Source organism: Narcine bancroftii, chromosome 1 (genome assembly GCF_036971445.1).
Source record: "Narcine bancroftii isolate sNarBan1 chromosome 1, sNarBan1.hap1, whole genome shotgun sequence".
Taxonomy (NCBI): domain Eukaryota; kingdom Metazoa; phylum Chordata; class Chondrichthyes; order Torpediniformes; family Narcinidae; genus Narcine; species Narcine bancroftii.
In genome coordinates this window covers 221398682-221413047 of record NC_091469.1, presented here as the reverse complement: position 1 = coordinate 221413047, position 14366 = coordinate 221398682, and positions in this window count along the sequence as shown.

The following is a 14366-nucleotide window of genomic DNA, read 5'->3' as shown; positions in this document are numbered from 1 at the left end:
TGGTTTTTGGGGTCCTCTGGACTCCGTTTCACTCTTGACATTTTACCTTTCCAAAGAATTTTCCAAATATGGTTATTTAATTCTTGAATTTTTTTTTGTGGTAATAGTATTGGTAAGATTTGTAAAAAGATACTGTATTCATGGAAAAATATTCATCTTAATACAATTAACCCTTGCTACTAACATTATTGGCAAGGTCATCCATTTTTTAAAAAACATCTTCAACTTTTTTAAGCAATAGTAATTATTTCAGTTTGTATAGATTGTTTAAATTATTATCTGTCCGGATCCTTAAATATTTGATTGCCTCTTTTGTCATTTAAATTGAGTATTTCTTCGACAAAGACTATAATTTCCTTATATAAGGGTATAACTTCAGTTTTATCCCAATTTATTTTATAACTTGAGATCTTAGTATATTCTTCCAGATTTCGTTTCCATATAGAAGTCTCCGGATCTGCAAATAAACTCATTTTATACTCTTCCTGACTGACCTTAAACCCCCTAATTTCTAAATTGCTCCTAATTACCTCTGCTAGTGGTGGAATGACTTTCTTTGTCCCTGCTTCAGAGTTGCGCTATCACTTTTGCCTCTCTTTTGGCGAGGCGAGCGATTTTATCTAAATGGAAGGTTGCTGCCTGACCTACTCATGATCAGTGGTTACGGGTCATCATGTCCTGTTTGAACATGGAAAAGATTCGTTATTCAGTTAAGAATTCAAATATAAGATTTCAAACTCTGTGGGGTTCATTTATGATTCACTTTCTTATTTTATAATTTCACTTCAATGTACAGAACAACTCTGATTATCCTAAATGGTCAGGACTGGGCCTATGTCGGATAAATATTTATTTCAGAGAACTGGTCATTTTTTATTAATTATATGTAACTATCCATATAATTTTATTGTAATGTATTAGCATTATAAGCTCTTTATTAAAATTAATACAAATATTTTGAAAGGAAAGTAACAATGGATGGCTCCTTTGAAAAGGGCTGGCTATTTAGTGCTTGTCACCCAAGAAATTTGGTGCTTTTCTGTGTTTATTATCCACTGCGGAGTGTTGGGCAGCCCCTTAAATCTTTGGATGAAAGAGCCACCATCATATGCTCTCTCCTTGCACTATTCCCAGAGTCATACTTACTATATGGAGCTTAATCAAGTTCAAGACCATACTCTCATGTCTGTCTTGTGAAGCGATATGGTCGGTGAGCAGTGATTCGGCCTCGGGTAGTGGACATGAGGCATCAGTCTCAGGTCACCACGACAACCTATTGATAGTTCATGGCAGACAGAGGACTTTGAAATGATGATAGAGATTATGTAAATTCTATGCATATGTATTCCAACAATTAAAATAAATAAAAGCAATTAAAATGAGAACAAATCATTTCTATGTTTATATTCATTAAAAATGGGTGGAACTGTGTGAAGCAGAGGGACTGGATGCAAAGAATTTCAGCTGAATATTCATGCTCTAGCTTTGGATCCAGTGCTGGAGTGGCAGGTCAGCTGACTACATATCTGACATACAGATCGTTCTTGACTTTTTCCACGGCAATCCACAGGTGCCAGTTAATGCAAACTTTCCCACAAAATATACCTTGTTTGTGGTTCTCCATTGGATTGCTAACTAAGGTAAATCGTCGAGAAACAGTAAGTTGATGAATTCTGTGGGGTCAGGTTAATTGCACATCATAATCCCATGCATGCTTTTGGAAATGAGCACTTTCAGTATTGGCAGACAGACACATTTATATATTGCATCTTATCTTTAGTGAAGGAGAAAATCAATTTACTATTCACTTTGGAGTTACAATTTCAAGTGGAGCAATTTGAATGGACATCATTTTCAAACACGTTCGTCACAACGTTTAACAATTAGCTATAAAGAAACCGCACAATATAAATTTAAATGTATTTTCACAAGGACGACTGTAGCCATATTGTGCTTCAGACATTATCAAAGTGCTCAGTGATGACACTAATAAATCATTAACTGCCATGTGGAATTATAATTGAATAATACACGCAAGGTGGGGGATCTCCATTGTAGCTGTTAAAAAAAAAACTAGCTGCTGATGAGAAAGAAAGGTTGTTCACCTTCTGACCTTCAGTTCCACTCCATTAATGATGAGGATCAAATTAGGAGTGTGATGGAATTTTCTTACATTTCCAGGATTAGTTCTGGTCACAGAACAATTTGACGTTATTGAAGATGCCTCTGTAAATTAAATCATTATCCACCACTGGAACGCCATCCTGTCGTCAGGATGCACCATAAGAACTTGCCAAACTTATTTCAACAGCTTCGTTCAACTCTGTGACCTGACTACTGAGATGGGTCAGTCATTATTTTGCTAAAACACCAATGTCTCTGAATCACTTTGCTTTGTTACTTTTTACAAATACCCATGTTCCTTTTTCACTCCTGGATTAGAATTGTATATTAGCTCCTGCACGAGCAAGATAACAGAGTTTTAATGAGAAAAACACAGTTGAACTTGTTCAGAGCAAATAGGATGTGTAATAAATGTAGTTCTGACTGTTATGCCCTCACTCTTTTCAATCTTCTTCAGCATGATGCTGAACCAAGCCATGAAAGACCTCAACAATGAAGACGCTGTTTACATCTGGTACCGCACGGATGGCAGTCTCTTCAATCTGAGGCGCCTGCAAGTTCACACCAAGACACAAGAGAAACTTATCCGTGAACTACTCTTTGCAGACGATGCCGCTTTAGTTGCCCATTCAGAGCCAGCTCTTCAGCGCTTGACGTCCTGTTTTGCGGAAACTGCCAAAATGTTTGGCCTGGAAGTCAGCCTGAGAAAACTGAGGTCCTCCATCAGCCAGCTCCCCACCATGACTACCAGCCCCCCCCCCCCCCACATCTCCATCGGGCACACAAAACTCAAAACGGTCAACCAGTTTACCTATCTCGGCTGCACCATTTCATCAGATGCAAGGATCGACAACGAGATAGACAACAGACTCGCCAAGGCAAATAGCACCTTTGGAAGACTACACAAAAGAGTCTGGAAAAACAACCAACTGAAAAACCTCACAAAGATAAGCACATACAGAGCCGTTGTCATACCCACACTCCTGTTCAGCTCTGAATCATGGGTCCTCTACCGGCATCACCTAGAACGCTTCCACCAGTGTTGTCTCCGCTCCATCCTCAACATTCATTGGAGCGCTTTCATCCCTAACGTCGAAGTACTCGAGATGGCAGAGGTCGACAGCATCGAGTCCACGCTGCTGAAGATCCAGCTGTGCTGGGTGGGTCACGTCTCCAGAATGGAGGACCATCACCTTCCCAAGATCGTGTTATATGGCGAGCTCTCCACTGGCCACCGTGACAGAGGTGCACCAAAGAAAAGGTACAAGGACTGCTTAAAGAAATCTCTTGGTGCCTGCCACATTGACCACCGCCAGTGGGTTGATATCACCTCAAACCGTGCATCTTGGCGCCTCACAGTTTGGCGGGCAGCAACCTCCTTTGAAGAAGACCGCAGAGCCCACCTCACTGACAAAAGGCAAAGGAGGAAAAACCCAACACCCAACCCCAACCAACCAATTTTCCCTTGCAACCGCTGCAACCGCATCGGACTTGTCAGCCACAAATGAGACTGCAGCTGACGTGGACATTTACCCCCTCCGTAAATCTTCGTCCGCGAAGCCAAGCCAAGAGATAAGATGAAATGAAAATAAACGGTGTCCTTGGTTACAATAAAATTAGGTATCAGGGCTTTATAGTTTTGGGAATATCTTCTTTGGCTTGGCTTCGCGGACGAAGATTTATGGAGGGGGTAAAAAGTCCACGTCAGCTGCAGGCTCGTTTGTGGCTGACAAGTCTGATGCGGGACAGGCAGACACGATTGCAGCGGTTGCAAGGGAAAATTGGTTGGTTGGGGTTGGGTGTTGGGTTTTTCCTCCTTTGCCTTTTGTCAGTGAGGTGGGCTCTGCGGTCTTCTTCAAAGGAGGTTGCTGCCTGCCAAACTGTGAGGCGCCAAGATGCACGGTTTGAGGCGTTATCAGCCCACTGGCGGTGGTCAATGTGGCAGGCACCAAGAGATTTCTTTAGGCAGTCCTTGTACCTTTTCTTTGGTGCACCTCTGTCACGGTGGCCAGTGGAGAGCTCGCCATATAACACGATCTTGGGAAGGCGATGGTCCTCCATTCTGGAGACGTGACCCATCTAGCGCAGCTGGATCTTCAGCAGCGTGGACTCGATGCTGTCGACCTCTGCCATCTCGAGTACTTCGACGTTAGGGATGTAAGCGCTCCAATGGATGTTGAGGATGGAGCGGAGACAACGCTGGTGGAAGCGTTCTAGGAGCCGTAGGTGGTGCCGGTAGAGGACCCATGATTCGGAGCCGAACAGGAGTGTGGGTATGACAACGGCTCTGTATACGCTTATCTTTGTGAGGTTTTTCAGGTGGTTGTTTTTCCAGAATATAGAGCAACAATAAATGTAGTGCTGCAAGTATAAAACAAGAATTTACTCTGTGGATTTTCCAGGTATTCATAAAGCAGCCAAGTGTCTTGCTACATATTATTACATCATCCAATCATCTGATTGATTTATAGTGTGATAACTTACTACAAGTCATCTGTTATTCTACATTCATTTAATTGCAGTGGCAAATCAAGTCACTCACTCATGAAATGAGCATTTGCATTTATAAAGTATTTACATTTTTCAGAATTGTAGTTGCTTCAGTGCAAGGTTTCTCAGATATTGTCAATGAAAGGGGATGGAAAGAAGGTGGAAAAGAAGTTAAAATGCCAAACATCTGTCTTATTAATGTAATCTCTGACACGATCAGGAAGTCTTCAGTGCCCTTGGCACCCTCTCGCATCCCAGTTCCATTACCCCGTACCCCTTCAGCCAGTCTTCAGCCAGTCTCCAGCAGTCCGCAGCCTGGTGTGAATTCCTCAACTGCAGTCGCCAGCAGTCCGCAGCCTGCATGGGTTACTCGCCTCAAATCGCTAACGCTGCCTGTGTTTTCTTCAGCCTCAGACCCCCTCACTGGCCCACTGCCGTGGTCACCGCATTGTGGGTCGTTTCCTCTGCTTCTCCTTCTCAAATGGGGGTTGGTTGCCCTGACCCAGTCCTCTGCTTCCCCAGAGTCGGTAACCCCTTGTGGCTGCTGCCTATCATAGGCGCCGCCATCTTGGGCGCAGTCCCCACTGTTACAGTGTTTCTAAATAAACCACCGTCGTCTCCAGCAGCTCCAGTTACATCAGCTGTGGCAGCACCGTCATTTTCCTGTGTGGATGTCTAATGTAGATGGATCTGAATGAGAGCCTTTGAAGTAGCTTAGGTGGCAGTTTGACAGCACATTGATGCAATCTTAGGGTAGTTGGTGATGGTCTCTGAGTGTGGATGTCCTGAGTACTGAGCAGCAGTTTCTGTGATGGTTATACAAGTCATGTGAATGACACTATCAGGAATGGGCTCTGAAGGGTTGAAGTTAATTATAGATAGATCTAAATAAGCTCTCCAGAATATATTAAGATCTTGCATTTTCACTTAATGTTCAGGTATTATTATTGAATCATTTTTTTCATTCCAGTTAACACTATTTTGAGATTGAAGGGAATCGGGGAATATAGGGTTAGTACAAGGAAGTGGTGTTGAGTAAAAGATTGGATAAAAATCCCACTGAAAACAGTTAAAATGGTGGCATTACCAAACCAGCTGTAACGCAGCACAGCCACTGGTGTGGATCTGGGAGAGAAGAAAGTGAGACACAGCTCTGCTCTGAAGGGGTCAATGTCCCAGTCCCAATCCCAGTGGCTCCGTATTGGGGTTAAACAGCCTGTGAGAGTAGCCAGCAGCGTTTTTAAATTAAAATACTGTCACTGCGGGTCTGCGCCCAAGATGGTGCTGCCTGAGCTCGGCATTGGTCACATGGGGTTGCAGACTCCAGGGGAGCAGCAGACTCCAGTAACAGGGCATCAGTAACAGGGAGAACACCCCCCCCCCCCCCACCAATTGAGATGGAGAAGCTGAGGAGACAGCGCTACAGGGAAGTGACCACGGTGGTGGACCAGCGAGGGGCTCAGCTGCTGAGGGACCCCACACAGGCTGTGGGAAACCTTCAGTTTTCGGGATCTGCAGGGGTTGTGGGCTGCTCGAGACCAGCTCACGGGAACCAGGTGTCAGAGGAGGGATTCGAGAGGGTGCTGAGGGAAAGAAATGCTCCAGAAGGCCTCGGGCGGTGAACGCTTCCTGAGGTTTGGAACTTGATCTTGGGTTGCTGATGGATCAAACAGGAGTTTGTGCGGCTGGAGAGGCTGCGGGAGTACTGGAGGTGAATCCACGGACACTCAGTGACTCTGAAGAGAATCCCTTTTGCTTCTTTTTCTCTTGTACTGTAAGCAGGGCCACGTCAAACTAAAGGCAATTTTGTGTAATATTATATGTTCTGTACTATTACATGACAATAAAGGAATGTTGAAAAATGATGCTGACATAAGGGACTGAATGACCTATTCTTGCTTCTTTTTCTTTTTCTTGCACTCCAACCATTCCATCTTATATTCCTTCATATACAGAGGGTGGAGTAAGTTCAAAATATTGGCTTTTCAGTGACTGCATGTTTTATAATCAAAATGTTCGCAAAATGACGTAGGAAAACATCTCCATTATTGCTTAAACTATGTTTTATATGTTTGATTTAACAAATAAAAGAGGCTTTGGTAAACAAATTTTGAGAAGAAGTATGAAAATGAGAAGAGATCACTGGCATTCAGGTAGCAAAATGGTCAGTCCCAGATGTCAAGCCCTAAAGAGCTTGATGAACTAGAATAAGATTTAATAATGTCAAATGGATGATCAAGATCAGTGAATGCATAGTCAAATACCAAATCTTACTAACTTTATGACAATGGCAATTCAATACAATCCCTTCACTAACTGAACAAAAAATCTGATTAGCAGAAGTCCGAGATATGATTCACCACCAAGTATCACGTTCAGTCCTTGTTACCTTTCAAAGGAAGGTAGATTCCCCTGAGGACTACAGCCAGACCCAAGATCTTATGACCATAAAACTCCCTCCAAATTAACAGAGTAGAATGGATACCAGCATGGGTCCCAGCTATGCCTGTCAGATTGTCAGACGTGGAGCAATCCATGCTGCAAGCCTACACAGCCAAGACCCCGGTATATTGATGACCACGCCAGGGCTGCCTCATGCACCAGCAATAGGCTTGTCAACTTCATCCACATTACTTCTAGCTTCCACCCTGACCTCAAACTCACCTGTGAGTTCTTAGACAACACATGGTTGAAGGAAAAGATTCTTTATTTTAACGTTGTTGTAAACAGCACCATGAGGCATGCCATGAGGCTGCAAATCTCCATTACAGATCTGACATACTGCAGTCTCCTGCTCTGTGTCAGCCCCTGCTGGCAACCAAGTATAATCAAATGGGAGCTATGATCCTTAAGGCATTGCTAGTTGCATTGCAAACATGATCACTATCATTACATCTCCCTTTCTTAAAACAAAAGTAGCTTACTTTTAACTAACATGTTTTCTTTGTATAAGCCTGCAATTTTAACTTTAACAACAAGAATTTTAATTATTATCAACGTTGTTAACATTTTTTAACTTGTTTTGTGTGTTCACATTTACATACACTAAAATGTGAACAGTGAATAAGATAGCACTACTTCATTCTAATAACAGGAGTCTTTAAATATGCTCAATGAATCTCTTAGGAGGATTCACATGTCTTGACAATCTCCTGATTGATTGTCCTTGAATCTGAGTTGTTGCCTCAGACGATGTCTTCTCAGATGTGTATTCAGGTTGATCAACAGTATCTGTCTTTCCATCTACTGTGGCTTGTCCCAATTGAAGATCTCGATGATTTCTTCACAGAAAAGTATGTTCATCTGTCTGAATGGTATATGATCTTGGTTGGACTTCACTAAGGACAGTTCCCTTCTGAGTCGATAAATTTGTTTTGTCTTTTAGCCTTACTTGGTCACCAGTATAGAGTTCAGGTAGGTTTTTTGTTCCTCTCTCAAAGTAATATTTTTGCTTTTCTTTCTGTTGTTATTTAAATTTCCACACTTTCTTCCCCCTCTTTTGTTTTTAGGAGGTTCTCCTGAATGGGTAGGTTTGATCTTAGCCTACTTCCCATAAGGAGTTGTGCTGGTGACATACCACACTCGCGCGGCATTGTGCGGTATACTAACTAGGATGCTCTGGTAGAAGTCTGTTCCACTGTCTTTTGCCTTGTTCACTGTCTGTACTGATTTGTCTACTAGACCATTGGACTGGAAATTGAGAACTTGATGTGGTGTGTACAAAATCCCATTCTTTGGCAAACTGTCGGAACTTTAAATTGCAAAACTGGAGTCCATTGTCTGTGAAGACCTTGCTTGTCACCCCATGCCTGGAGAATATGGCTTTCATACCTGTTATTACAGCATCTGCAGTGGTGGTGTTCAGTTTACACACCTTTGGATACAGGGAATAATAGTCTGTGACCACAAGATAGTCCTTCCCTTGACATTTAAATAGGTCAGTGCCTACCTTCTGGTAAGGTCAGTATGGTGCTGGGTGTGGCTTTAGTGGTTCTGCAGGATTGCTTGCTTAATATTTCTGGTGTATTGTACAGTTCGACACTTCAGGATTTAGACCATGCTTTTGCTTAGGCAAGGCTGAGTATCAGTAACCTGATTTGAGACTCAGCAGACATAAGCTAAATTCAGCCATGGGGCCCAGAGATGCAGTTATCTGACAAAAAAGACATCTGTGTACCAAGAACGTTTTAATCTTCCTGCTTGTTAGTATATTGATCGCAGACTGTCAGGCAAGACCTGGAAGCTAAGTAAACCATTGTATTCAAAGTGATAAGTTAGAATGGGTAATATAAGCCGTGGTCCCACTGCTGAAGTTTGAGACTCTCCGAGAGGTGGCAACATCTCTCAGTAAGAAGAAGAACTTCTAGAGTCCAGCCAACGTCCCAGTCGTGGGAGGTGGAGAAGCTGCTACCGGTGCCCTGAGAACCTACTACAAGTGTGCAGTCATTGCCTCGCCTCGGCAGTTGGGTCCAGTCCAGGCTTTGATAAGTATAATTGGGAAGGGCTTGCATATTGTAGTTTGATATCAGCTTTAGAATTTGTAATAAAGATTTGTATAAACTGAAGTGCTCTCGGCGTGTGTGTCTATTTTCTTTCAGTAGCTCAAACACTGTGACCAATCTAAAATGAACAAAGTGAGAGGTACAAGTTTACCCAGGACAATCACCTCTCATGCTCTTACATTTTTCGATTCTGAGATGTCCTCCATGGATCCTTTTTAGCATCTCTTTTCTCAGACTCTTTGGGATAAGGATTTAGCTACCTTTGTAGATGATGACTTCAACCACTGATAGTTCCACCCTGCAGTTCCGGTACTCTGAAATGTCAGGTGAGCAGTCCTGCTTCATGTTGGGCCATCCATCCAAGATGTCTTTTGTCATCTTTGTTTGTTTCTGACTTTAAGAGCTCCATTTTTGCATCTGATATGGGCAGTGCACTTGTGATGATGTCCATGAAGGCATTCACATCTTCATCCATTTTGGTGTATGCAGGCTCTCTCGTGTTATCAGCTCTAGGCAACGTGTCCGCTGTGTACATTAGCTTACCAGAGTGTATGCTACATTCAGTGTATAACATTGCAGCCTAATCATCATCCTTTGTATTCTAAGTGGACATTCTTTTAATGGCTTTTGGAACAATGCAATCAAGGGCTTATGGTCAATCTCTGCACTGATTGCTTGTCCTGACACAAACTGATGAAATCTTTCACAGGCGTATGTGATGTTGAGCAGTTCCTTTTCAATTTGAGCATATCACGTCTCCGCGTCTGTCATTGAGCATGATGCATATGCAATGGGTTGCCAGTCATCATATTTTTGCAGAAGAACTGCACCAAGCCCACTATGTGATGCATCTGATGATATCTTGATGGGTCTCACTGGGTCATAAAACCTCAGAACTGGTTCCTCTGTGAGCAGTTTCTTTAGTTCCCTCCATGACTTTTCATGGTCATGATCCCACTCCCATTCAATGTTCTTTTCTGTTCGTCTTCTCAATGGAGCCATCTTTTCTGGGAGGTTAGATATGAATTTACCCATATTGTTGACATTTCCATTAAACCTCTGTACATCCTTTCTGCATTGCGGCCTTGGCATGTTCCCAATAGCAAATACCTTTCTGGGTTCTGGTCTGATGCCCTCACTACAAGTAATATCTCCTATAAATGTTAGTTCTGTCACCCCGAGCTGGGATTTCTCTATTCAGCTTCAGGTTTGTTTTCCTTGTTGCTTCCAGCACTTTCCTTAGTCTCTCATCATGCTTCATTCTTGTGGTTCCCCATACTATGATGTCATCCATTGAGGTATCAATTCCGTCCAGGTGCTCATAGACCATATAGATAGTTTTGTGATACATTTCAGGATCTGAGGCAATTCCCAATGGTCACCTTAGGAATCTGTATCTGCCAAATGGACTATTGAATGTGCACAGTCTTGAACTTGCTTCATCCAATTTTAGCTGCCAAAATCCTGATGATGCATCTAACTTGCTGAAAAACTCTGCATTTGCAAACTGTGACTTGATTTCTTCACGTATTGGAAACTTAAAGTATTCTCTCTTTATTGCTCTGTTTAGATCTCTTGGATCCAGGCAAATTCAAAGCTTTCCATTCTTTTTGTCACCCACTCCATTGGCTCATCTCTCTTCTGAATCATGTTCAGGCTTTCCATCCTGTCCAACTCTGCTTTTAGTTGCTTTTGAAGTGCAAATGGAACTTTTCTGCATGAATGTATTATCGGAGGCACACATTTATCCACTCTGGAAGGCAGCTTATACCCTGAAATATGTTATTGTACTCTTTCATGAATTCATCATAGACTGTCTCTCGTGCGGTTTCCCCATTGAGGACTCTTTTTATCAGGTTCAGTTTCTCACAGGCTGTTAAACCTGGTATGACCTGTACATCCTTTGGTACCATGATGAATGCTAGCATGTCCTTGTGTTTCACTTTGACTATGCATTCTCCTTGCTCTGGTATAGCTGAATATCCTGTCACCTTCACTTTTGTTCCATACATCTTTGGTCTTGGTCTAATCTTAAAATCAGTCTCTGCAGCGAGAGCCGATGGTGTTTTTTGGTAATGTCACCCCCATCAGCCTCCCCATTCATTGCACATCCTTCCCCATTGTAACACGAGAAATTGTAACACGAGAAGTCTGTCGATGTCATCAGCCGGCAAGCCAGTTGGAAGGCTCCCCGCACAACCAGTCACTTCTCCCACCTGTCGAGCGGTGCGGCGGATGGGCGAGCCCCTGTGATTGCCTGTCGGCGCGACGAACATGGCAGGCTGCGCACAGCCCCCGGGCAGTGCAAGCCCCGCTTGACTGGCACCAGACGGTCCTTCCACAGCACGAGCGCACTTCTCCCGGTCGCCACGGCCTTCAGCGCTTGCACCCTCGCGGACCCCAGGAACGGCTGGTTCGGCCCTGCACATGAAGAGAGAGATGGTGGCTGAAGGCTGATTGGCAGCACGCTGGGCCTGAGTGGGTGGGTAAGCAGGGGTGGGCAGAGGGTGTAGGTGAGGAGTAATGGGCAGGGGAAGTTATGGTGGTGCGAGGGGCAGTTAGAGGGAGGGATGAGTAGAAGGTGGATAGGGAAGAGGTAAAAGGGGAGGGGCAGGGCGAGTAGGGGAGGGGTGATTAGAGGGTGAGAGACGGGTAGAGGGAGGAACAGGTTGAGGGGAGAGGCAATAGAGGGGCATGTATAGGATGGGGTGGGTAGAGGCAGAGCGAGTGGAGTGAGGGGTGAGTAGAGGTTGGGTAAAGGACTGGTCAGGTAAAGGGATGGTGGGTCGAGGGTGAATAGAGGCCTAGAGCCTGAGGAGTGAGCAGGAAATGCTGAGTCCTGATGCAGGCCAAAATGGACACAGCCTGTGAATGCTGACTACATCTCCACAGGGACCAAATAGGTTTCCCTCAGGTCAAGCAAAGGGTGAACTTGAGCTACCTACTCCTGACCTGTAACATTTTGCTCCTAAAGTTATATCCTAAAGTTTAACATTACATATGTTGAAAGAAGAGAAAACATGCAGATGTTGTTGAAATTTTTCAATAAATATTTAGTTCGGCCCTTGACTTAGTCCAAGTTTTTAATTTTGGCCCTCCGTGAATTTGAGTTTGACACCCCTGCCTTCGACTATTATCTGAAATACCACACACAAGTCTGTCTTTTATCAGTGACATGTTTTGCTTCTGTTTCTCAATTTAGTCACATACTGATCAATACTTTCTTCCATTTTCTGTACACGTGAAAAATATGTGCCTCTCAAACATCACATTACAGTGCAGTATGCCTCAAACTGTTGCATTATTTTTTCCAGTTTCATTTTGTCTCCTGCAGCAAATGTAAAGTTATTATACACCTCCATGGCTTCATCACCCATGACACGTAAAAAAACTGATGCTTTCACTTTATCACTTTTCTCGTCAGCTCCAACTGCCACTAAATACAATCCAAAATGCTGTTTAAATCTGTTCTAATTTTCAGCCACATTATCTGTCACTTGAAGTTTTGCTGGTGGATGTAATTCTTCCATATTTCACTGTGTTAGCTTCTCTTCATTGATCAGTTGGTGACTTTAGATGTTTCTTTTTAAAGTATTTCCTTTTAATTTCCTTCATCCCACTTCTGACACCATGTTTCATCTTGTATTCATATGTGTGAATTCTTAGACAACACATGGATGAAGGAAAAGATTATTTAAAGTTGTTGTAAACAGCACCATGAGACATACCATGAGGCTGCAAGTCTCCATTATAGATCTAACATACTGCAGTCTCCTGCTCTGTTTCAGCCCCTGCTGATAGCAAAATATAATCAAATGGGAGCTATAATCCTTAAGACATTGCTAGTTGCATTGCAACTATGATCACAATCATTATAACCTGTTCCATCTCTGATAATACTCTTCTCTTCCTGGATCTCTCTGTCTCCATCTTGGGAGACAAGCTTTCCTCATATATTACAAACCCTCTAACTTTCACAACTACCTAGTCTATACTTCCTCACACCCTATCCCTTGCAAAGATTCTTTCTATCAATTTCTCTGTCTCTGCCACCTCTTTCCCAAGATGAGGTCTTCAAGTCCAGAGTTTCTGAAATGTCTGTCCTCTTCCACACATATGACTTCCCTTCCTTCACCATCAACGCAGCCTGCACCTGCATCTCCTCCATTTGTCGCTCATCTTCCCTGGCACCCTCTGCCCCCAGATGCAACAAACACAGAACCCCTTATCGTCTCCTACCACCCCACCAGCCTCTGCATCCAACACATTATCCACTGGAATTTCTGGAAATTACTACAGGATCCCACCACCAGACACATTTTTCCTTGTCCTCCCCTCTCTGCCTTCCTTAGGGACCACTCCCTCCATGATTCTCTCGTACACTCATCCATCCCCACTTATTACACCCCCTCCCCCAGCACCTTCATCTGTGGCTGCAGAAAGCACCCACACCTCCTTTTTCTCCATGGTCCAGGACCCTAAACAGGCCTTTCAAGTGAAGCAACACTTCACTTGTATATCCACAGGACTTATTTATTGCATCCGGTGCTCCCTTTTCTATGTCGAGTGTGACAGAATATAGATATGTTTTTGGGAGATAAATTGGGGCAGGTATTGTTAGTGTAGGTCATAGGTAAACTCTGTAAAACAGATCTTATTTAAAATATTGGAGCTCTGCTAATGCTAGACATGTCTGGACCTCAGAGCCTTTGCAAAAGCTTTGGAGAGTGACCAAGATTCTTCACTAATGGATTGTTGTTTACAAAAAGGCAACAGATGAAAGAGCTTGTTGGAGCCTCATTCTGTCTGGAAGGGAAATTGCTGTTCTTAGAGGGTCATGTGGTTTTGCAAGCAGAGATAATCATACAGGCTTTCTGTGTGTGTGTGTGTGTGTGTGTGTGTGTGTGTGTGTGTGTGTGTGTGTGTGTGTGTGTGTGTGTGTGTGTGTGTGTGAGAGAGAGAGAGAGAGAGAGAGATCATTTCTATAGTTTTACAGTCAGCAGGAGCAACTGGAACTGGAAGTGGAACAGGACAAGCTAGCAAGCTTGTGGAAAACCCCATATGGAAGATGGGTTGCGAATGCTTAGTTCAGCCTGGTCGGAGCCATTGTGGTTCATGCAAGAGAAGAGGACTGGCTTCCTAAAGTTTCACTTGGAATAAGAGAAACAAAAAGGTACTCTGTGGTGACCTGAAAGAAAGGGGTTATCATCTGGAGAACCCTAAGGGGTCAAGTTTAGTCAACAAGATGCT